At 37.5% G+C, this 23208-nt stretch overlaps 1 protein-coding gene across 1 annotated transcript in view; it reads left to right on the top strand.

The window, feature by feature from the left end:
- TENM1 (teneurin transmembrane protein 1) overlaps window positions 1–23208 on the top strand; it is a 498746-nt gene that overhangs the window by 107860 nt on the left and 367678 nt on the right. The window lies entirely within an intron of this gene.

Raw genomic sequence — 23208 nt, 5'->3', positions numbered from 1 at the left:
TTTCTTGTAAATTTGATTGAGTTCTTTATAGGTCCTGGATATTAGCCCTTTGTCAGATGAGTAGATTGCAAAAATTTTCTCCCATTCTGTAGGTTGCCTGTTCACTCTGATGGTAGTTTCTTTTGCTGTGCAGAAGCTCTTTAGTTTAATTAGATCCCATATGTCAATTTTGGCTTTTGTTGTCATTGCTTTTGGTGTTTTAGACATGAAGTCCTTGCCCATGCCTATGTCCTGAATGGTATTACCTAGGTTTTCTTCTAGGGTTTTTATGGTATTCGGTCTAACATTTAAGTCTCTAATCCATCTTGAATTAATTTTCGTATAAGGAGTAAGGAAAGGATCCAGTTTCAGCTTTCTACTTATGGCTAGCCAATTTTCCCAGCACCATTTATTAAATAGGGAATCCTTTCCGCATTTCTTGTTTTTGTCAGGTTTGTCAAAGATCAGATGGCTGTAGATGTGTGGTATTATTTCTCAGGACTCTGTTCTGTTCCATGGTCTGTATCTCTGTTTTGGTACCAGTACCATGCTGTTTTGGTTACTGTAGCCTTGTAGTATAGTTTGAAGTTAGGTAGCGTGATGCCTCCAGCTTTGTTCTTTTGGCTTAGGATTGTCTTGGCAATGTGGGGTCTTTTTTGTTTCCATATGAACTTTAAAGCAGTTTTTTCCAATTCTGTGAAGAAAGTCATTGGTAGCTTAATGGGGATGGCATTGAATCTATAAATTACCTTGGGCAGTATGGCCATTTTCACAATATTGATTCTTCCTATTTCTATTGTTTTAGCCACCCAGTCAATGGTGTATTGTTATGGCAACCTGAACCAAGATAGTTGGCTATTTATTATTTTATTTATTTAGAAATATGGATGTATATCTCCAGTTTTTGTTGGCTAGCAAGCACATATCTTTTACTTTCATCATTACTTGACACAGCCCAAATTTTCCAAATACAACTGATTATTTACATTAAGGAATAGGCTATATAATATATATGTACACAATTCAATGCATTAAAATGGAACTGGAGACTGTTATTCTAAGTGAAGTAACTCAGGAATGGAAAACCAAATATCATTTGTTCTCACTCATAACTGGGAGCTAATCTATGAGGATGCAAAGGCATAAGAATGATACAGTGAACTTTGGGGACTCAGGAAAAAGGGTGGGAGGGGGTGAGGGATAAAAGACTACAAATTGGGTTCAGTGTATACTACTTCAGTGATGGGTGCACCAAAATCTCACAAATCAACACTGAAGAACTTACGTAACCAAATACTACCTGTTCCCCAAAAGCTTATGGAAATAATATTTTTTTAAAAAAAACTATTTTTATCTATTAAAACATACGTTATTAAGAACACTACAATTCCTGGGTTACCAGCAAAATCTGTGTTGATGACCATGTAATTATCCATTATAACTTGTCTGCCCCATTCATAACGTTTTCATTTGTCCATTGTGATATTGCTGACCCACAGAATCACACTATCATCATGTGATTTAAGTAAAATACATGATTGAGTTATGTATTCAATTATTTATAGATAAAAATTCCACTCAATGAAGAAATGGCATGACTTTTTATTTTGATAGAAACACATAAAATATACAATCTTAATTTTAATATACCATCTCCAATTTTAAGTGTATGGTACAGGAGTGTTAACTATGTGTACATTTTTGTATAGCAAATATCTGAAACCTTTTCATTTTGCAAAATCAAAAATTTATACCCATTAAATAACTTCCCTCTCCAATCTCCTCTCAACTCCTGGAAATCACTATTCACTTTCTAAGACTTTGACTATTTTAGATTTAGATTCCTCATGTAAGTGGTATTATGTAGTATTTGTCCTTCTGTGTCTGACTTACCCACTTAGCATAATTTCTTCCAGGTTCATCATTTTGTGCAAATGACAGGATCTCCTTTTTTAAGGCTGAATAATATTCAATTATATGTATATACCACACCTTTTTTATCTGTTCCTCCCTTGATGAACGTTTAGATTTCTTCCACCTCTTGGCTGTCCTGAGTAATACTGCAATGGATGTGAGAATACAAATAGCTCTTTAAGATCCTGTTTTCCAATCTTTTGGATATACTCCCTGAAATAGGGTTGCTGGATCATATGGTAATTCTATTTTTAATTTTTTGAGAAGCCTTCATACTTTTTTCCATAGAAGGTGTACCTTTTTACATTCCCACCAACAGTGCACAAAGGTTCCAATTTCTCCACATCCTCACCAACACTTTATTTTCTATTTTTCCTTATAGTGGCCATCCTAATGGGTATAAGATGATTTCTCACGGTGGTTTTGATTTGCATTACCCTGATGATTAGTGACATTGACCATCTTTTCATATACCTTCTGTCCATTTGCATGTCTTTTTCAGAAAGTTATCTATTCAGGTCTTTTGCCCATTTTTTAATCAAGTTGTTTAGTTTTGTTTTGTTTTGTTTTTTCTGCTATTGGATTGTATGAGTTCCTTTTCTATTCTGGATGTTAATCTCTTATCAGCTGTATGGTTAATCTCTTATCAGCTCCCATTTCATAGGTTGTCTTTTCACTCTTTTGATGGTTTCCTTTGCCGCACAAAATGAACTATTATTTTTAAAGTCATTTTTTAAAAAATTCTGTTGTTCAGATACTTCTAGTCATTATACTCCTGTATAAACAAACTTCTGTTAAAAGGGAAGTTGAATGCTTTTGTTTGTTTGTCTTACATTTTCAGTTCTTTCAAATGGAGATGTTATACAAATTGAGTGTATTAGTTCATTGTATTATGAAGAATGCAATAATTTATGTGTAAGAAGTTCCCCAAATTCATAAAATATAAAATAACATTTGATTCACAATTTTTTAACAAGCCGGCTCTCTAGTATCCCTTGAATTTTAAGACTTTAGATTCTGGCGTACCTATGAAGTGCTATACTATGTATTTATTTAATATAGCCAACCATTAGAACTATTATACTGAGTGACATATGTAGTGATACTATTTCTAGAGTTGCTAATTGAATTACCATAACCCTAAACTATCCTCATAATTATCTATTGTTGTAATCTAACATGTATTTGAGAAGGAAAATCCCTACATGTGATTAATAGTTTAAGATAATTCTTTTTATTGTAATAGCATTTATTTGAAACCAATTTGGTACTTCCCTAGTGGAGAGATGGTCATCATGAATGCCAGTTATTTTATTAAATAAGAATTTATTTTAGGTACATAATATTTCATTAGTAAATGTGGTTAAACTTTAATGTGCAGGAAGAAAAACAGCATACATAAATTGCTCAGTTGTCTTTTTAAAGCAAGCCCATCAAGCAGTCTCTTCTGATATTTTCAGCATCAACTTGGGATAAAATGACACACCAAATAAGCTAAAAACTGTTACTCTAGATTACATAAATTATGTAGGTGATACTGAAATGAAGATATTTGCTACTCAAAATTAAAAGGAAACGTTTAATGATGTGTGCTTGAGCATATTGAATTGGACCTACAAATAAAATAACCCACTACATACATTTAATTATAAGTTATTACATAGCTGATTTAGACTCAGCATTTTATATTAATTGGTTGCAATAAAGAGGAATGATAAGAGTGGTATAAGCACAGTTAGTGTGGTTTGTTTTGAAGGCCAGGAGAGATGGCTGAGTGGCAACAAATGGAGTCAGTGCAATGCTATAGTACCCAAGGTCTTGCACTAGGTTCTCCACATCTCTCAGATTCATATTCTCCATCTCTAAAATGGGCACAGCATATGAATGTTGAAACACTGTTTTCTTCAAGGCAGTGGAAGTTATCCATAGCCTCAGAAAACTTTAAAAGTTACACATTCTTAACAATAATGACTTTTTTTCAAATAGTCCGTTTTCACAGCATACCAGTTATGTGAACAAGAATGTAAAATAAGACACACTAGAGGGCCAAAAAATAAAAACACTAAAAAGGAGTAAATGAAGCTTGTGATATCTCCACAGTGAGTGTGTCTAAATTAATGTTATTTTTTTCGTGGCACCAATACAATTGACTAAAGCTTTGTAGGTCAGTTATTTCATTTGGGTTATAAAAAGTCTCCAATTTGATTCTGTCTTCCCCCCAGAAATGATTAGCCACATGTTTTAATGGCATACCCACAGCCATAGTCTTCATGACAGCAAGACCCTGTGTAAATGATTTCAGTTGGAAGGTGGGAAGAGGCCTTAACATCTGTGTAGCCTTACCTCTCCCCATCTTGGGCTACTGTTCCAACAGAGGAAGGGGACATGTTTTTCTTTTCTTCCTACTTTGCAAGTATATATCTTAACAGGCATAGAGAAAAGAAGTAATAGTTGTAGTAGTAGCAGCAATAGCAACAAATGTGAATATATGTTAGTCATCACTGAATTCTTTGAAAGAAAATTGGTTTCATAATCTAAATTCATACTGGAAATAATTACAATAATAATTATATTAGTAACTAACATTAACTGAATATGTCACATGTACCAAACACTATACTAAGTATTTGACATACAATCCTGGTCTGGTACCCATGCTGTTTACATATACTATAATTAATATGCAATGCTTTAACAAATATATTTGGATACACTAAGAGGCAAGCCGTATGTCCCAAATTAGGTTGATACACAGTTACAAAATTGATCAGATAGCTTTCGTTTATAATGTGGATGTTGGTCTTAATGCCAATATGATAAAGTCCCTGTTTATTTGCTATGAAAGGTATACCTACGGAGCACCACATTTCTAAATAGTAGTCATCGCTTGTTAGGTGGTATTTTTGTATATACTATTTAAAAATGTTTCTGAGCATTCCTGACACTTTAACCGTTTATCCACAACTCCTTCTCTCATGGGGTTTGACGTACTGTAAGGGAATTATTTGAAAGACAGTTTTGCTTCCAGCTTGGCCCAGTGAATAAAGCATCAGATAATATTTGTGAAAGTCTTTGAGAGATGCAGATGAAAGGTGTATCATAAATACAAAGCACTAATGTTGCATTCATGGAAATGGTTCTTCTTCACATCCTTTGCTCTAATGTCTGAGTCCCAAGGTGTTATTGCAGTAGGTACTTTAGAAATGCATGCATACCCCCAAATCATTTTAGTATAGAGGAAAATGCAAATGAACACAGAGTACTTAACTAAAAGTCATGAAATAGAGACTGTTATCTGAAGTGAAAGAAACTTACAGCATAATAAGGAAGCTAATCAAGAGAGAGTGTTTGGTGTGGCTTGGAGGAAGAGGAAAGGATAGGTGTCAACTGTTCTTATAGTGACTCATAACTTCAATAATAGCTTCTTAGAACTTTTAGAAGAAAATAAGAAAACTGAAAATTGTGGGAAAAAAATTCAACTATAATGCAGAAGTTTTAAGTAATCAAGTGTCTTGGAGTCAAGTAGATTATCCTCTTAGGCTACTTACTAGATGGCACTTGATTTTATAGATTTTGTTGGGCTCAATAATTGATCGTTCATTTAATAATATTATTTAGGCCGGGCGCGGTGGCTCAAGCCTGTAATCCCAGCACTTTGGGAGGCCGAGGCGGGCGGATCACAAGGTCAGGAGATCGAGACCACAGTGAAACCCCGTCTCTACTAAAAATACAAAAAATTAGCCGGGCGCGGTGGCGGGCGCCTGTAGTCCCAGCTACTCAGGAGGCTGAGGCAGGAGAATGGCGGGAACCCGGGAGGCGGAGCTTGCAGTGAGCCGAGATCGCGCCACTGCACTCCAGCCTGGGCAACAGCCTGAGACTCCGTCTCAAAAAAAAAAAAATAATAATAATAATAATAATATTATTTAGTGCTTACTATGTGCCAAGCACTCTGCTAAGTGTGTTGTACACATTACCTCATTTCATTCTCACAAAAAAACATTGAGATGCTTATTACTATCCTTATTTTACAGATGAAGAAACAAAAGCTTGAAAAGGTTTATAGCAAACTAATAGTAAATGACAGAGCTGTGATTTAAACTGACATAGGTCTGATTCTAATATCTGTAACTTAACCACTGTGTCATTCAAAAATGTCATGATGTACTTACTAATTTAAACAAGTTATATACAGATGATATCTCTAAGTAAGTAAATTAGTAGCAGAGAAAGTACTCTCCACTTGATTCACCTTATTGAAAACAAACAAATGAAACTAACACACTCTCCTCTTTGTCTTCTACTACTAAATATAAGGTGTTCCCTAAATAATTAGGTTAATTTCTCCTTTTCTTTGGCTTTCTCATCATTTATTTTGTAAGTTATAAGTAGGATGGGCCCTACCTTAAAGAAAAGTATAGTTCCATAGTAGACAGCACTTGACCTTTTATTCTGTACAAGTAACAATTTTATATATATATATAAAATTTTTTATATAGTGTGTGTGTATATATATATATACCTTGACATGCAACCCACTTTGTATGTTTATCACTAGAAAGCCCTATGATACACTATGTTCAAAACTACCCAGAATGGGAAACATCTAAGCCCTGTATTGTAAGTACAGAAAAGAGGAAATTGCCCTAGTGCTGCCAGGGCAAGAATTTGAAGGTCAGGGAGCTGGACAGTAAGCCTAAGTGACATGGCTTCCTGAGTAACAGAATTATGCTTTACATAAGCAGTTTCCAAATGCTGATGAGACCGAGAGCATAAAACAGAGCAATCCCATAGTACTATGTTCTTTTACCCTGAGGGAGAGACAGCTCACTCTGTGTGGGCTACCAAAACCAGAAAATGAGGGCTTGTCTCCATGAAGTACAGGGTAAGCAAAAGGGAACCATGTATACATGCTTGCATTTTAATTTTATTTCTATCCTTTGTGGTGCTTATTTGCCATTTGGGAGCCAAGAAAAGTAAAAGCAAACTTGAATTAAATCCAGGTTGTCATCATTCCCATCCAGGAACCCAGATGACACTCTGTGATCTGGTCTGGTTCAGACCTCCAGTGTTAATATGCAGAAAGGAGCTTCTGTGCACTCATTCACTGATTTCAGGCACTACAAGAAGTCTCTTTGAGAAACTGTTTCATATAAGTAATGTATGTTTAATCCACTGTCCCTCTCAGCATCTCACCTATCATACAGACCTATCATACATATGTATTTGCACAAGGTACATGAGTACCTTTTGAAAAAACTTACTTGAATGAGCTTAACTAAGAAATAAATTGCTTAAGAGATAGGTTGGTGCAAAAGTAATTGAGGTTTTTGCCATCATTTTCCATGGCAAAACCACAATTACTTTTATAACAACCCAATACTTGCTTAAAGGACATATTTATTAATCACTACCTATGAAATCGTTTCTTAATTTCTAGGATTTCCATCTATATTTACTACCGCAGTCTCATATAGTCATAGTTTCATTAACATGTGTTTTCATTTTTTCTTCGTTTATGCAAGCTGACTCTCTTCCCCTTGAGATGAGCTAATTTTTTTCATTTTCCTAAGGCATCTATACATTATGTTCATTTCACTGGAGGGGAGTACCGGCATTCAGTGTTGTTCAATTCATTCTAATATCATATTAGCAGATTCCACTAATTTGCTTTTTTCTATTATTTATTTATTTGAGATGGAGTCTCGCTGTGTCGCCCAGACTGGAGTGCAGTGGTGCAATCTCGGCTGTCTGCAACCTCTGCCTCCTAGGTTCAAGCGATTCTCCTGCCTCAGCCTCCTGAGTGGCTAGGACTACAGGCACGTGCCACTATGCCCAGTGAATTTTGTATTTTTTTGTACAAAATTACCAAATTCCATAATTTAGTAGTTCAGTTTCACTATGTTGGCCAGGCTGGTCTCGAACTCCTGACCTCAGGTGATCCACCTGCCTCAGCCTCCCAAAGTGCTGGGATTACATGCCTGAGCCATTGCACCCGGCCTAATTTGCTTATTTTGATAGACATTTCACTTGATCTACTAGCAGACACATCTATATCAATAGATCAGTATATTTCCTAATTGAGCTGCCTTCTCACAACTTCATTAGCCATATTCTAGTTAATGAAGTCTCAAGTGCAATCTATACATAGTTTGAGGCTACATGTGAAAAGACATCATTACAAAAGAATTTATCAGATAACTTTTTTGTATTCTGGGTGATGTTCATCCCGAATGTTGCATTTTGTTTGGGGAACCATAAAGACCTAGTTAAATTGGAGTGAGTCCAGGGAGATAAGCAGTAATGTAATTGAGAAAATGAATCAGATTTTGAAGGAAAAATAAAATGACTTAAATATGCATAGCTTAGCATAAGCGAAGTTTATAAGATAGGCTTAGTAATAGGTCGTAATTTTGGCATATCTCCCAAAAATATCTCTATTTAACATTTCACTAAAATGCCATGTTGAAAAACAAGAAGATGGAAATTTGTAATAATGAATCAATCAATGAACATTTCAAGCAGAAAACTTTTCAGATACAGGCTGTGCCCACACAATGCCAAAACAGCTGTTAGGAATGTGAGTAATTCAGTCAAATCAGTTATTTGGCATCATAACACACTCTCACCCACCACAGTTGCTATAACTTTTTTTATAAAATAAAACTTGATTGAATTCAAACTTTAAAATTTTGAATTCACTCAAATTAATTAGATTTGTAAATAAACAAAATAATAAACTTGTATTGAATAAAGTTATTGGTTGTGTGTGGGAGATATAAAGATGATTCAGACTCAGATCCTGATACAAGACAAGTGTATGCATAGCTTCAATGCAAGAGGGGAAATAAAACTTTCTCTCCTTCCTACAGAATTGCTACTTTCCTGCTCATACTTCTTAGGAGGTTCTCTCAGTAGCCCATTAGATGTCAGACAGAAAGATTGGTGGCAGCCAGTAGTGTTCTACCAGCAATCATTAAGATCATAATTCTGAAAAAAAAAAATGTTTTGGCCCCAACACATTTGAATAACATGTACATGTTGCTCATATGAGAATACCAGGACTTCTTTTTTTAATCCTTCCTATTTCCTTTTTTGTTGTTGTTCAGAGGGGAAAGATAAGCAAACTTTCGTCCCTCCCATGGTATGAGTAGAGTCACTTTACGAGCATATGGATATGAAAATCACCTATGACAATTGCTTATAAGATCAGAGTTGTACCCAATTCCTGTCACTAGCTGTAACCCCAACCCCTTTCTTTCCCATCCAAGAAAGCACATCCAAATGCAACTCATCCAAATAGTGTGGCACTATTAGAGGCATCACCCTGAATCCACTCATCTATACTTTTTAAAAATAAATAATTTGTGAATTTCAGTCCTCTATTGTAGTAATAGGTGACCACAAAACATTGGCATGTTTTGATCCTATAGTTGAGCAAAGGGCCAAAATATGAGTGAAATTTGAGAATCCTCTGGGTCTTGTGAATACTGCTATAATAGTGCCATCTCTTCCCATTGTCCCAGATGAGGGATATGTACTTGTTTAGCTCCCAAGTACAGATGCCAGGGTTCCTCTCCATCACTCCATTAGGTGTCCATGGGTGCCCTTTGTTCTTAAAGTTGTGCTGGTGAAGAGGAACCATGGAGTACAGGGGATATTTCTTGCCGAATACCCAGACAACAGTGGTTACGAGAACATTTTCTTCAGCTTCTATTTGAAAAAAATTGGACAAGGGTGAAACCTTTCCAAGGCTTCCCTAGCCTCTATGCTTTTTTTATACTCTAGAATTTTTGACTTTTGCTTTTTGTTTTCATTTATTCTTAATATAGTGTGCCCTCACTATTTAACATATGGTAGCTTGAAAAATATTTTTTCTTGAAACTTTACACAGTTGTAATGTTTTCCTGATTTGTGCTTCAAACATTAAGTTTCATCTTTATAAATAACATTAGAACAAATTTTCATTCCTTGCTTTTTGAACAAATACAGGGTGACCATTTGTAATAGTGTAATAAAAATAAAGCCCTGAAAATGAAAACTTTATAAATATTCAGGATATCTCTTATTAGCTAATTCATTAAATGATGCACTGTCAATTAATTCATAACCCTCCATTACTTACCTGCAAATAAATAATGAACTTGAAGATTGAAAATAATTGAAATACCTACATAAAACTTTAGTTTGAGTATAAACTAAATATGAAATTTTTAAGGATCATTACTTTTTTATATTTTCTTTTTGATATACTTCACTGGCTAATAACAGAAGCCACGATATCATTGTCAACATAAGATAAAACAGGGCAATTTTCTACTTCATGTTTCATGGTACATAACAGATAACAGTTTCTTTCAAGGCTATAGTGAAAAGGCTTTGGCCAACCACTAATTTTAATTGCTAACTAATACCATATACTAATGTTTAAATATTGGCATTTAAAATTCCAAATTGTACTATAAAGTAGAGCTCTTTGCCACTTTACTTAGAAAAATGACAATTTTCTAAGATAACAAATATATTGGCTTCATTGTTCTTTTTTTTAACATTGCCAGACTACTCTGCAAATATTAGCAGAGATGTATCCATCTTGTATTTTCACAATCAAGAAAATTATGTAGTTTGAGCAATTACTACAATAATTTAAACAAAATGGCATTTACCACAGCCCTCTCTTTTTTTCTTGATTGTAAAGTCCTGGATTGTTTGTCTTAACGTATGTCAGAGAGTTGATTGAGTTAACAAACCAGCCACTTACTGGCAGAAATATTGAGTATTATGCCTGAGGTTGGCTGATTGTACTATGTAAAGCCAATACAGTGTACAGCACAGTTGGATTCCCTCTATAACAGAGACAGGAAGAAATGGGCTGGACGAGGGCTGCTTTGTGGATCTTTGACTAATTGTTATGCTTGCACAACAAATTGGAGAACAGGAAAAGAGATCAATTAAACTAGAAAGTAGAGAATTTGGACTTTCTGGATGTAGACCAGCACTCCCTCTAAAGATGAGAATCAGCTTATAGAGAGACTAAAATATAAACATGAATTTCAGCACAAACATGTCAAAGGCTCGTAGGTGCTTTATTGTTGACCTTTATTTCCAGTGATTGTAACAAAGATCAACCTAACTGACAGAAATTAACACAGCATACTATATCTTACCTGCAGGTTTAGTGAGAGGGCCATTCAAAGTCCTCAAAGGGATGTACTTGACAATCTGAAAAACAGTAAATAGTATCCAGGGCTGTGGGAGCCATGCAGAATGCAGTAATCCAGAACCAGATTGAGCCCATGGAAACTAGAAAACATTGTAATTTATTGTTAGCTTTCCCCCAGAGCCTCTGTGACTGCTCTCCTGCAGTCATCTGCTTTAGTTTTGAAATCTCCTCTCTATTTCTCTCTCCTTCTAACTCTTTCTGTTGTTGTCTGTGCCTCACTCATGCACATGCCCATTTATGCATAAGTATTTATTAAGCATTAGCTATTGAATAGACTTTATTTTACATTCTCAATCCAATGGTTTATTTAACTGATAAATCTGCTTTTAATAAAGGATGTTGGTATATTAATATTAAAGCAGTATTATTTGAGCCAGAAAAGTGATAAACTATATTGTTTATTTTCTTCTGAAAATCAGTTTTCTTACTTTTTTATTCTTTGAGCCTCTAATAATAATTACGAGGTTGAGAACAGAAATGTCCATAGCCAGATACACTTAAGTCTAATTTGATGATCATTGAGCACTATGAAGTTAATGGATATTAGCCATAACATGCAAATCGTAAAACTACCTGCTCACAAGTTACAAAAGCTCTTTGTGACAGGTAAAATACTATTAAGTAGTAACATACATTTTCAGTTAGTAGTAATAATTAATATTACTAAGAAAATATCTTCTCTTTGTTTTAAGCCTGTTTCCTTTTACCTCTACTCCTGCCTAGAAGGGGAGAGCAGCTCAGAAGAACAACCTCAGGAACCAAAGGCTTCTAATTGGCCTTGAGAGATTTGACATAAGTAGTATGGCAATAACCCTTGGTGCTCTGATGTTCTTTGCACATGTAGATTATATGGTCTTCAGAGACATTAATTAATATTGCCTCATAAGAGCTCAGGAAGGTGGTTAAATACTAATAGAGGCCCATAATCCCTTGTCCAAAACCTTTGGGGTCCACGTTTTTCAGAATTTAGAATTTTTCAAATTTTACAAAGGTGCTGCTGTACGTATACTGTATATTATATATACACCCACCCAGAGTGAGGTATGGGCCAGCACCCCTTAATAAAATGCATTAATACTTTCATAGCTAAATGTATGAAAATTCGCAAAATAAGATAAATAAATGAAGACTATAAATATCCTCAGATCCCTTCAGGTCAGGCTTTGCCACCAAAATTTATGAAATTAGATAAATAGGGGCGGAGCAAGATGGCCGAATAGGAACAGCTCCAGTCTCCAACTCCCAGCACGAGCGACACAGAAGACCGGTGATTTCTGCATTTTCAACTGAGGTACTGGGTTCACCTCACTGGGGAGTGCCGGACGATCGGTGCTGGTCAGCTGCTGCAGCCCGACCAGCGAGAGCTGAAGCAGGGCAAGGCATTGCCTCACCTGGGAAGCGCAAGGGGGAAGGGAATCCCTTTTCCTAGCCAGGGGAACTGAGACACACAACACCTGGAAAATCGGGTAACTCCCACCCCAATACTGTGCTTTAAGCAAACAGGCACACCAGGAGATCATATCCCACACCTAGCCGGGAGGGTCCCACACCCACGGAGCCTCCCTCATTGCTAGCACAGCAGTCTGTGATCTACCGGCAAGGCAGCAGCGAGGCTGGGGGAGGGGCGCCCGCCATTGCTGAGGCTTAAGTAGGTAAACAAAGCTGCTGGGAAGCTCGAAGTGGGTGGAGCTCACAGCAGCTCAAGGAAACCTGCCTGTCTCTGTAGACTCCACCTCTGGGGACAGGGCAATAACAAACACAGCCGAAACCTCTGCAGACGCAAACGACTCTGTCTGACAGCTTTGAAGAGAGCAGTGGATCTCCCAACACGGAGGTTGAGATCTGAGAAGGGACAGACTCCCTGCTCAAGTGGGTCCCTGACCCCTGAGTAGCCTAACTGGGAGACATCCCCCACTAGGGGCAGTCTGACACCCCACACCTCACAGGGTGGAGTACACCCCTGAGAGGAAGCTTCCAAAGCAAGAATCAGACAGGTACACTCAATGTTCAGAAATATTCTATCTTCTGCAGCCTCTGCTGCTGATACCCAGGCAAACAGGGTCTGGAGTGGACCTCAAGCAATCTCCAACAGACCTACAGCTGAGGGTCCTGACTGTTAGAAGGAAAACTATCAAACAGGAAGGACACCTACACCAAAACCCCATCAGTACATCACCATCATCAAAGACCAGAGGCAGATAAAACCACAAAGATGGGGAAAAAGCAGGGCAGAAAAACTGGAAATTCAAAAACTAAGAGCGCATCTCCCCCGGCAAAGGAGCGCAGCTCATCGCCAGCAACGGATCAAAGCTGGACGGAGAATGACTTTGACGAGATGAGAGAAGAAGGCTTCAGTCCATCAAATTTCTCAGAGCTAAAGGAGGAATTACGTACCCAGCGCAAAGAAACGAAAAATCTTGAAAAAAAAGTGGAAGAATTGATGGCTAGAGTAATTAATGCAGAGAAGGTCCTAAACGAAATGAAAGAGATGAAAACCATGACACGAGAAATACGTGACAAATGCACAAGCTTCAGTAACCGACTCGATCAACTGGAAGAAAGAGTATCTGCGATTGAGGATCAAATGAATGAAATGAAGCGAGAAGAGAAACCAAAAGAAAAAAGAAGAAAAAGAAATGAACAAAGCCTGCAAGAAGTATGGGATTATGTAAAAAGACCACATCTACGTCTGATTGGGGTGCCTGAAAGTGAGGGGGAAAATGGAACCAAGTTGGAAAACACTCTTCAGGATATCATCCAGGAGAACTTCCCCAACCTAGTAGGGCAGGCCAACATTCAAATCCAGGAAATACAGAGAACGCCACAAAGATACTCCTCGAGAAGAGCAACTCCAAGACACATAATTGCCAGATTCACCAAAGTTGAAATGAAGGAAAAAATCTTAAGGGCAGCCAGAGAGAAAGGTCGGGTTACCCACAAAGGGAAGCCCATCAGACTAACAGCAGATCTCTCGGCAGAAACTCTCCAAGCCAGAAGAGAGTGGGGGCCAATATTCAACATTCTTAAAGAAAAGAATTTTAAACCCAGAATTTCATATCCAGCCAAACTAAGTTTCATAAGTGAAGGAGAAATAAAATCCTTTACAGATAAGCAAATGCTTAGAGATTTTGTCACCACTAGGCCTGCCTTACAAGAGACCCTGAAGGAAGCACTAAACATGGAAAGGAGCAACCGGTACCAGCCATTGCAAAAACATGCCAAAATGTAAAGACCATCGAGGCTAGGAAGAAACTGCATCAACTAACGAGCAAAATAACCAGTTAATATCATAATGGCAGGATCAAGTTCACACATAACAATCTTAACCTTAAAAGTAAATGGACTAAATGCTCCAATTAAAAGACACTGACTGGCAAACTGGATAAAGAGTCAAGACCCATCAGTCTGCTGTATTCAGGAGACCCATCTCACACGCAGAGACATACATAGGCTCAAAATAAAGGGATGGAGGAAGATTTACCAAGCAAATGGAGACCAAAAAAAAAGCGGGGTTGCAATACTAGTCTCTGATAAAACAGACTTTAAACCATCAAAGATCAAAAGAGACAAAGAAGGCCATTACATAATGGTAAAGGGATCAATTCAACAGGAAGAGCTAACTATCCTAAATATATATGCACCCAATACAGGAGCACCCAGATTCATAAAGCAAGTCCTTAGAGACTTACAAAGAGACTTAGACTCCCATACAATAATAATGGGAGACTTCAACACTCCACTGTCAACATTAGACAGATCAACGAGACAGAAAGTTAACAAGGATATCCAGGAATTGAACTCATCTCTGCAGCGAGCAGACCTAATAGACATCTATAGAACTCTCCACCCCAAATCAACAGAATATACATTCTTCTCAGCACCACATCATACTTACTCCAAAATCGACCACGTAATTGGAAGTAAAGCACTCCTCAGCAAATGTACAAGAACAGAAATTATAACAAACTGTCTCTCAGACCACAGTGCAATCAAACTAGAACTCAGAACTAAGAAACTCAATCAAAACCGCTCAACTACATGGAAACTGAACAACCTGCTCCTGAATGACTACTGGGTACATAAGGAAATGAAGGCAGAAATAAAGATGTTCTTTGAAACCAATGAGAACAAAGATACAACATACCAGAATCTCTGGGACACATTTAAAGCAGTGTGTAGAGGGAAATTTATAGCACTAAATGCCCACAAGAGAAAGCAGGAAAAGATCTAAAATTGACACTCTAACATCGCAATTAAAAGAACTAGAGAAGCAAGAGCAAACACATTTGAAAGCTAGCAGAAGGCTAGAAATAACTAAGATCAGAGCAGAACTGAAGGAGATAGAGACACAAAAAACTCTCCAAAAAATCAATGAATCCAGGAGTTGGTTTTTTGAAAAGATCAACAAAATTGACAGACCACTAGCAAGACTAATAAAGAAGAAAAGAGAGAAGAATCAAATCGACGCAATTAAAAATGATAAAGGGGATATCACCACCGACCCCACAGAAATACAAACTACCATCAGAGAATACTATAAACACCTCTATGCAAATAAACTAGAAAATCTAGAAGAAATGGATAATTTCCTGGACACTTACACTCTTCCAAGACTAAACCAGGAAGAAGTTGAATCCCTGAATAGACCAATAGCAGGCTCTGAAATTGAGGCAATAATTAATAGCCTACCAACCAAAAAAAGTCCAGGACCAGATGGATTCACAGCTGATTTCTACCAGAGGTACAAGGAGGAGTTGGTACCATTCCTTCTGAAACTATTCCAATCAATAGAAAAAGAGGGAATCCTCCCTAACTCATTTTATGAGGCCAACATCATCCTGACACCAAAGCCTGGCAGAGACACAACAAAAAAAGAGAATTTTAGACCAATATCCCTGATGAACATCGATGCAAAAATCCTCAATAAAATACTGGCAAACCGGATTCAGCAACACATCAAAAAGCTTATCCACCATGATCAAGTGGGCTTCATCCCTGGGATGCAAGGCTGGTTCAACATTCGCAAATCAATAAACATAATCCAGCATATAAACAGAACCAAAGACAAGAACCACATGATTATCTCAATAGATGCAGAAAAGGCTTTTGACAAAATTCAACAGCCCTTCATGCTAAAAATGCTCAATAAATTCGGTATTGATGGAACGTACCTCAAAATAATAAGAGCTATTTATGACAAACCCACAGCCAATATCATACTGAATGGGCAAAAACTGGAAAAATTCCCTTTGAAAACTGGCACAAGACAGGGATGCCCTCTCTCACCACTCCTATTCAACATAGTGTTGGAAGTTCTGGCTAGGGCAATTAGGCAAGAGAAAGAAATCAAGGGTATTCAGTTAGGAAAAGAAGAAGTCAAACTGTCCCTGTTTGCAGATGACATGATTGTATATTTAGAAAACCCCATTGTCTCAGCCCAAAATCTCCTTAAGCTGATAAGCAACTTCAGCAAAGTCTCAGGATACAAAATTAATGTGCAAAAATCACAAGCATTCTCATACACCAGTAACAGACAAACAGAGAGCCAAATCAGGAATGAACTTCCATTCACAATTGCTTCAAAGAGAATAAAATACCTAGGAATCCAACTTACAAGGGATGTAAAGGACCTCTTCAAGGAGAACTACAAACCACTGCTCAGTGAAATCAAAGAGGACACAAACAAATGGAAGAACATACCATGCTCATGGATAGGAAGAATCAATATCGTGAAAATGGCCATACTTCCCAAGGTAATTTATAGATTCAATGCCATCCCCATCAAGCTACCAATGACTTTCTTCACAGAATTGGAAAAAAAACTGCTTTAAAGTTCATATGGAACCAAAAAAGAGCCCGCATCTCCAAGACAATCCTAAGTCAAAAGAACAAAGCTGGAGGCATCACGCTACCTGACTTCGAACTATACTACAAGGCTACAGTAACCAAAACAGCATGGTACTGGTACCAAAACAGAGATATAGACCAATGGAACAGAACAGAGTCCTCAGAAATAATACCACACATCTACAGCCATCTGATCTTTGACAAACCTGAGAGAAACAAGAAATGGGGAAAGGATTCCCTATTTAATAAATGGTGCTGGGAAAATTGGCTAGCCATAAGTAGAAAGCTGAAACTGGATCCTTTCCTTACTCCTTATACGAAAATTAATTCAAGATGGATTAGAGACTTAAATGTTAGAACTAATACCATAAAAATCCTAGAGGAAAACCTAGATAGTACCATTCAGGACATAGGCATGGGCAAAGACTTCATGTCGAAAACACCAAAAGCAACGGCAGCAAAAGCCAAAATTGACAAATGGGATCTCATTAAATTAAAGAGCTTCTGCACAGCAAAAGAAACTACCATCAGAGTGAACAGGCAACCTACAGAATGGGAGAAAATTTTTGCAATCTACTCATCTGACAAAGGGCTAATATCCAGAACCTACAAAGAACTCAAAGAAATTTACAAGAAAAAAACAAACAACCCCATCAAAAAGTGGGCAAAGGATATGAACAGACATTTCTCAAAAGAAGACATTCATACAGCCAACAGACACATGAAAAAATGCTCATCATCACTTGCCATCAGAGAAATGCAAATCAAAACCACAATGAGATACCATCTCACACCAGTTAGAATGGCGATCATTAAAAAGTCAGGAAACAACAGGTGCTGGAGAGGATGTGGAGAAATAGGAACACTTTTACACTGTTGGTGGGATTGTAAACTAGTTCAACCATTATGGAAAACAGTATGGCGATTCCTCAAGGATCTAGAACTAGAAGTACCATATGACCCAGCCATCCCATTACTGGGTATATACCCAAAGGATTATAAATTATGCTGCTATAAAGACACATGCACACGTATGTTTATTGCAGCACTATTCACAATAGCAAAGACTTGGAATCAACCCAAATGTCCATCAGTGACAGATTGGATTAAGAAAATGTGGCACATATACACCATGGAATACTATGCAGCCATCAAAAAGGATGAGTTTGCGTCCTTTGTAGGGACATGGATGCAGCTGGAAACCATCATTCTTAGCAAACTATCACAAGAACAGAAAACCAAACACCACATGTTCTCACTCATAGGTGGGAACTGAACAATAAGATCACTTGGACTCAGGAAGGGGAACATCACACACAGGGGTCTATCATGGGGAGGGGGGAGGGGGGAGGGATTGCATTGGGAGTTATACCTGATGTAAATGACGAGTTGATGGGTGCAGCACACCAGCATGGCACAAGTATACATATGTAACAAACCTGCACGTTATGCACATGTACCCTACAACTTAAAGTATAATAATAATAAATAAATTAAAAAAAAAGTCAATTAATCAAAAAAAAAAAAAAAAGAAATTAGATAAATAAGTTAAGACCACAAGTATCCTCAAAGCATTTCAGGTCAGGCTTTGTCACCCAATGAGTTAGGGAAAAACAAACTCATTTTTCAGAGATTCTTTGATTCCATAGTTCTAGATAAAGAATTGTGGAGCTACCCTTAGCCTTGGTCAATGAGATAATGAAACACGTAGTAAGACCAGGAAGTACAGACGTGATTTCTGACTCTCTGTGACCTTTTTCTAGAGCTATAGGAATATATGTGCCCCTTTTGACAACATACACTGCATAGTAACCTTGGAAAAAAACATATTTAGGGAAGGTACTGTCACAGTGTCACTAAAGAAAAGAATGATCAATTTAGTACATGGATTTCAGAAAAACTAGCCATGTATCTACTTTGCTCAAATTTTTCAAGAAAAATTATCTATTTGGCATTACTGTAATACTGACAATATTTATTTTTAATACCTACAGAAAATTATTTTGCGTGTACAGCCAATGCTGCTATAGCGCTTGTTTTATAAAGGTTAATTTGTTCCCTTGGTATTGGGATGTTTGAGAACAGTTTGAACTTAAGACAAATTTTGCGTTTGCATATGTGCAATTCCATCTGTTAAAAGCACTAGATGAATGCAGAAAACTGCATACAGTAGAATGAACTGCATAAGAATACACAAAATGGGCACATGTATATACCTGAAATATCCATCAGATATTTCAGCTTACCACATGTGGATAGGAGCCTGTCCCATCCACATCTGGTATTTAGAACTTTCCGTCCTAGTCAGATAACTTTCCTTTTCACCATTTCACAATAACTCACAATTTGCAACTCTTCTGACACCCACTTTCACAAGATAAAGTGTCATATTTGGTATGGCATTTGTGTATCCCTTAACCATTAATATATGAAAAACTATGCTGTCATTCTTATTAGGTTCCTTTTTTTAATGTGTCGTTGATTATGTTTTTGAATGTTGCATCCCTAACCTCATTTTTTCCGTAACGCTCTGGTTATGTGTGATTTTGCATAGTGCAGTGAACTGCAGAAATGCATGCTTTGTCTTGTAGCCGAACTGACTGTATGTGTTAATGAAATGCAAGGGACAAAACACCCTGATAGACACCCTGATAAGATGCCACAGTATTTCTGAGCAGAGATACTCTAATTTCTTGTGAAAACTTTCTCTAACACATTATCCAAAATAAGGTTTATCAGCAAAAAGAAAAGAAAAGGCGGGGGGAAAACTATGCGTGACACATTTCTTCTTCCACTTACCTTTTGGAGACAGAGGCGATGTTGTTTCTGAAGGCTTATACTTCTATTAGCAGCTCTGCCACACTTAAAATGTCTCAGATCTACAGTTTGGAGGAATTTTGCTCCTGAGAAATTATCTTACCAAGTTATTTTAGGACCTCAGACCTGAAACTGGCTACTATCCAAGTATATTATGTGAATTAGACCTTTCCATCTGAAAACTTAATTTATTTTCAGAAAGCTTTGTAAGTATGTCTGGATATCTACATTTGCATAATCACCACTCCCCTCTTCTGCCTTCCTCTCTCTCAGGCACAGAAGTGCATGGTTGCCACATATATTTGGAAGTGAGTGTATGTGACTTTCAAACCCCTAGAATTGGTGTTCTAGAGCTGCTGACACTGAACACTAATGTATTTTTCATTAGTGTTTAATGTTGGGAAATCCCATTTCACGGAGCCCAAGGATTAAATTTCTTCATTTGGGAGGGAACAAGTGCATTCCCCATCTTTTTCCTGAGGTGAAAAGGAGAATGAATCTGAGATAATTTGCATTTCATAAAGGCTTAAGGTCTGGACGTATTCCACTCAGTGCAACAATCCAATATTGTGAAAGCGTTTAAAGGCAATATGAACTAGTAGGGAAACTTCCACATATTTGAAATGTGGAAATAAAAATACACAGTAAAATAGATAAAAATCAAAATATCCATATATATTATATGGATATGCATTATATGTAGATAATCTAAATGACTAGACAAAGCCGTTCTACCTGCAGCAGAAATGTTATAATAATACTATGATTGCACTTTTCAATGAAGTAAAATTTTTATCATTTTTCATAATAGAGTTGCAAAGATTTTGAGGTAATCTAGCAAGAAATAAATCTAGATGTTAATGAGATATTCTTTTTCTTTGGAACAACTGTACTGAAGAGAAACCCGTTCTCTTGCACAGCTGTGCTGACAGAAACCCCTACTGATTAAGCTAGTAGCTGTCACACATGTTGTTTAGAGGAGTTCTGAACACAAGACCTCAAATTGACTCCTCTTCTTCTAACCTTGAACTCCCACCTTTTGCCTCCCTTCCCTCGGGTCATTAAGTGCTCTCCCACGAGTGGCATTAGACAGTAGATCTGTAGTGTGTCACTGGTGCTTTTTTCACATCGTGAAGGGGCATCATTTTAAGTACCTTCTTCAGAGTATCATTGTCCTTTGTCATAGCTCTGGGAGGCATTCCACTAAATCTTCAAGGGGAAAACCTACTTGTCTGTCAATTGAATAGATAGCAAGTGGCTACAACAGAATGAGAGCCAAAGGAAACACAGAGGTGGTTATCTGGGTCCCATGGGGGGGGGGGGGGGGGGGGCGGGGGGGGGGGGGGGGGGGGGGGGGGGGGGGGGGGGGGGGGGGGGGGGGGGTTTATCCAGTCAATCCCTCTTCTACTAGCAAAAGATTTTAGAGATCTTGCTCAATGTCATACAGCATACAGGAGAAGTAGAAGGAAACCTTATTCTAAGAAACATGCAGTCTATTTTGGGAGAAAAGACAAAACACATAGGATGTGATGGGGGTGCTATAATATTGCCAACACAGGGGTCAAATTTATGGCAAAACCAGTAAATGTTAAAGTCATAGAAGAGAGTCATGTTTATGTTCCGAAATAGCATAATGGAAAGAGTGCTGGGCAGAGTATTGGGATTTCAGATAACATAACCTGTGGGGGTGGGGGAGAGTTTTAAGTTCAGTCTATCTGTTAAAATGTCACTTAATTTACAAAAGCACGTGCAGAAAAAGAGTAAAGGAATTATCTGGCATGGGCAGGAAAAAGTATACAAGTTGAATGACCTTGAGCAAATCAGTTCACCTCTTTGGGTCTTGGATCTCTCATCTGTAAAATGGTGAGTGGAGAGAGGCAAGCTTAACTAGATGATCCCTATGATTTCTTCCAGTCTTATAATTTTATACTTTTACACTTTTATTACATTGAATAAACAAATAGTCAACAAAATGCATGTTCAAGTGCATTTTACATGAATTAAATTTAATTGTTGGGAAAAGGGATTACTATTATTATCCTTATTTTACAAGTGAGGGGTTAAAGCTTCTAAAGGGTGGATGCAGAACTTAAACCCAGATTTGCCATACATCCCATTCCAAGTCCTCTGCACTTTCTACTATGCTGTGTTGCATACCATTACACCACAATGCCTTCCTTTCTACATTTAAGGAGTCATGGTCAAAGAGAGAAGTAGACATAATAAACCTAACTGAAAAATCAAGAAAATGTGGACAATTCTTTGTCTCTAAATCTTATGAGGGAAAAGAGAACTCATATTACAGAGATCTGCAATACAGGGAATGAAGCATTAGCTAGAGAGTCAGGAGATGTGAGTACCTAGTCCTGGCCATGCCACTAACTTGCCAAGTGACCCTGGACCTGTTTTCTCATTTGCAAAATGAGAGCATCTCCAAAGTCCTTTGGGTTTCAACATTCTGTGCTTCTTTGAGTCCCCAAAATGGAAAGCACACTTCTAGTTATGGTTATGAGTATGAGCCCAGAGGTTTAAAAAAAGTTAATGAGATGTTAAGTATTTGTGATGATTTTTTTTAGTGGACATGGGATTTGAGCTGGGCCTGGAATAATGGGGATGATTTAGGAAATTCATGAAGCATTTTAGTTCTTTTTAAATATACAAGAATAGCTGACCATCTAAAGGAATCCTTTATATAAAATGAATGATCACCACTCCCTTCTCTATCTATCTTTTGTACAATTCAGATTTTCATATAGTGAGTTTATTTAAAGGGAGAGCCACCTGTGCTAGAAAATACAGCCAAGAATTTGTCATGCTCTTGGGAGAGTAATATTGTTTTTAAAAATAAAAACCATGCCAATGTCTTTAAAATTCAAGTTTGAAGTAAAAAGATTGAAAGAAGTGATTTTTTTTTTCTGTGATCAGCCACTGCAAAGTGGGCCTCAGCACAAACCAGCTGCGCCCTTTGCTAGGTATCGAAAGCCTCTGGCGTTTTTCTGCTTTTCAACTCTCAGTCATTTGGGAGGTGGGACAAAGCCATGCTGTCTACAAAGTTTATCTAGAACGTGCTGGTGTTACAAGAAATCACTTGACATCTATTATGTTTCTCCTGTGGAAGAGAGGTGGCTATCAGCTACAATAGTGATTTCTTTTTAAAGGGGTTTAATTGGGGTATTTCTCATGGGCCAAATTCTAACTCACTGTCTTTACGTGTGCCTGTCAGGAAAACAGTGGAAAAATACCAAACAATAGCAACAACAGAAGTCTGAGGACCGCTGTCCCAGGCTGCCCCTCTGTAAACAAGCAGAAAAAAGTCTGTTTCCCTGCTGCCTAAGCTGCTGCTAACATGGCAGAGCTCCTAGAAAGGTGTGGCAAAGGGAAAAAGGTGCAGACTGTGCTTTGCATGGCCATGGAAATATGTATAACAACTT

The sequence above is a fragment of the Macaca thibetana genome, chromosome X (genome assembly GCF_024542745.1).
Source record: "Macaca thibetana thibetana isolate TM-01 chromosome X, ASM2454274v1, whole genome shotgun sequence".
Lineage (NCBI taxonomy): Eukaryota > Metazoa > Chordata > Mammalia > Primates > Cercopithecidae > Macaca > Macaca thibetana.
The sequence above is the reverse complement of the archived record's forward strand: the minus strand, read 5'-3'. Positions and strand labels throughout refer to the sequence as shown.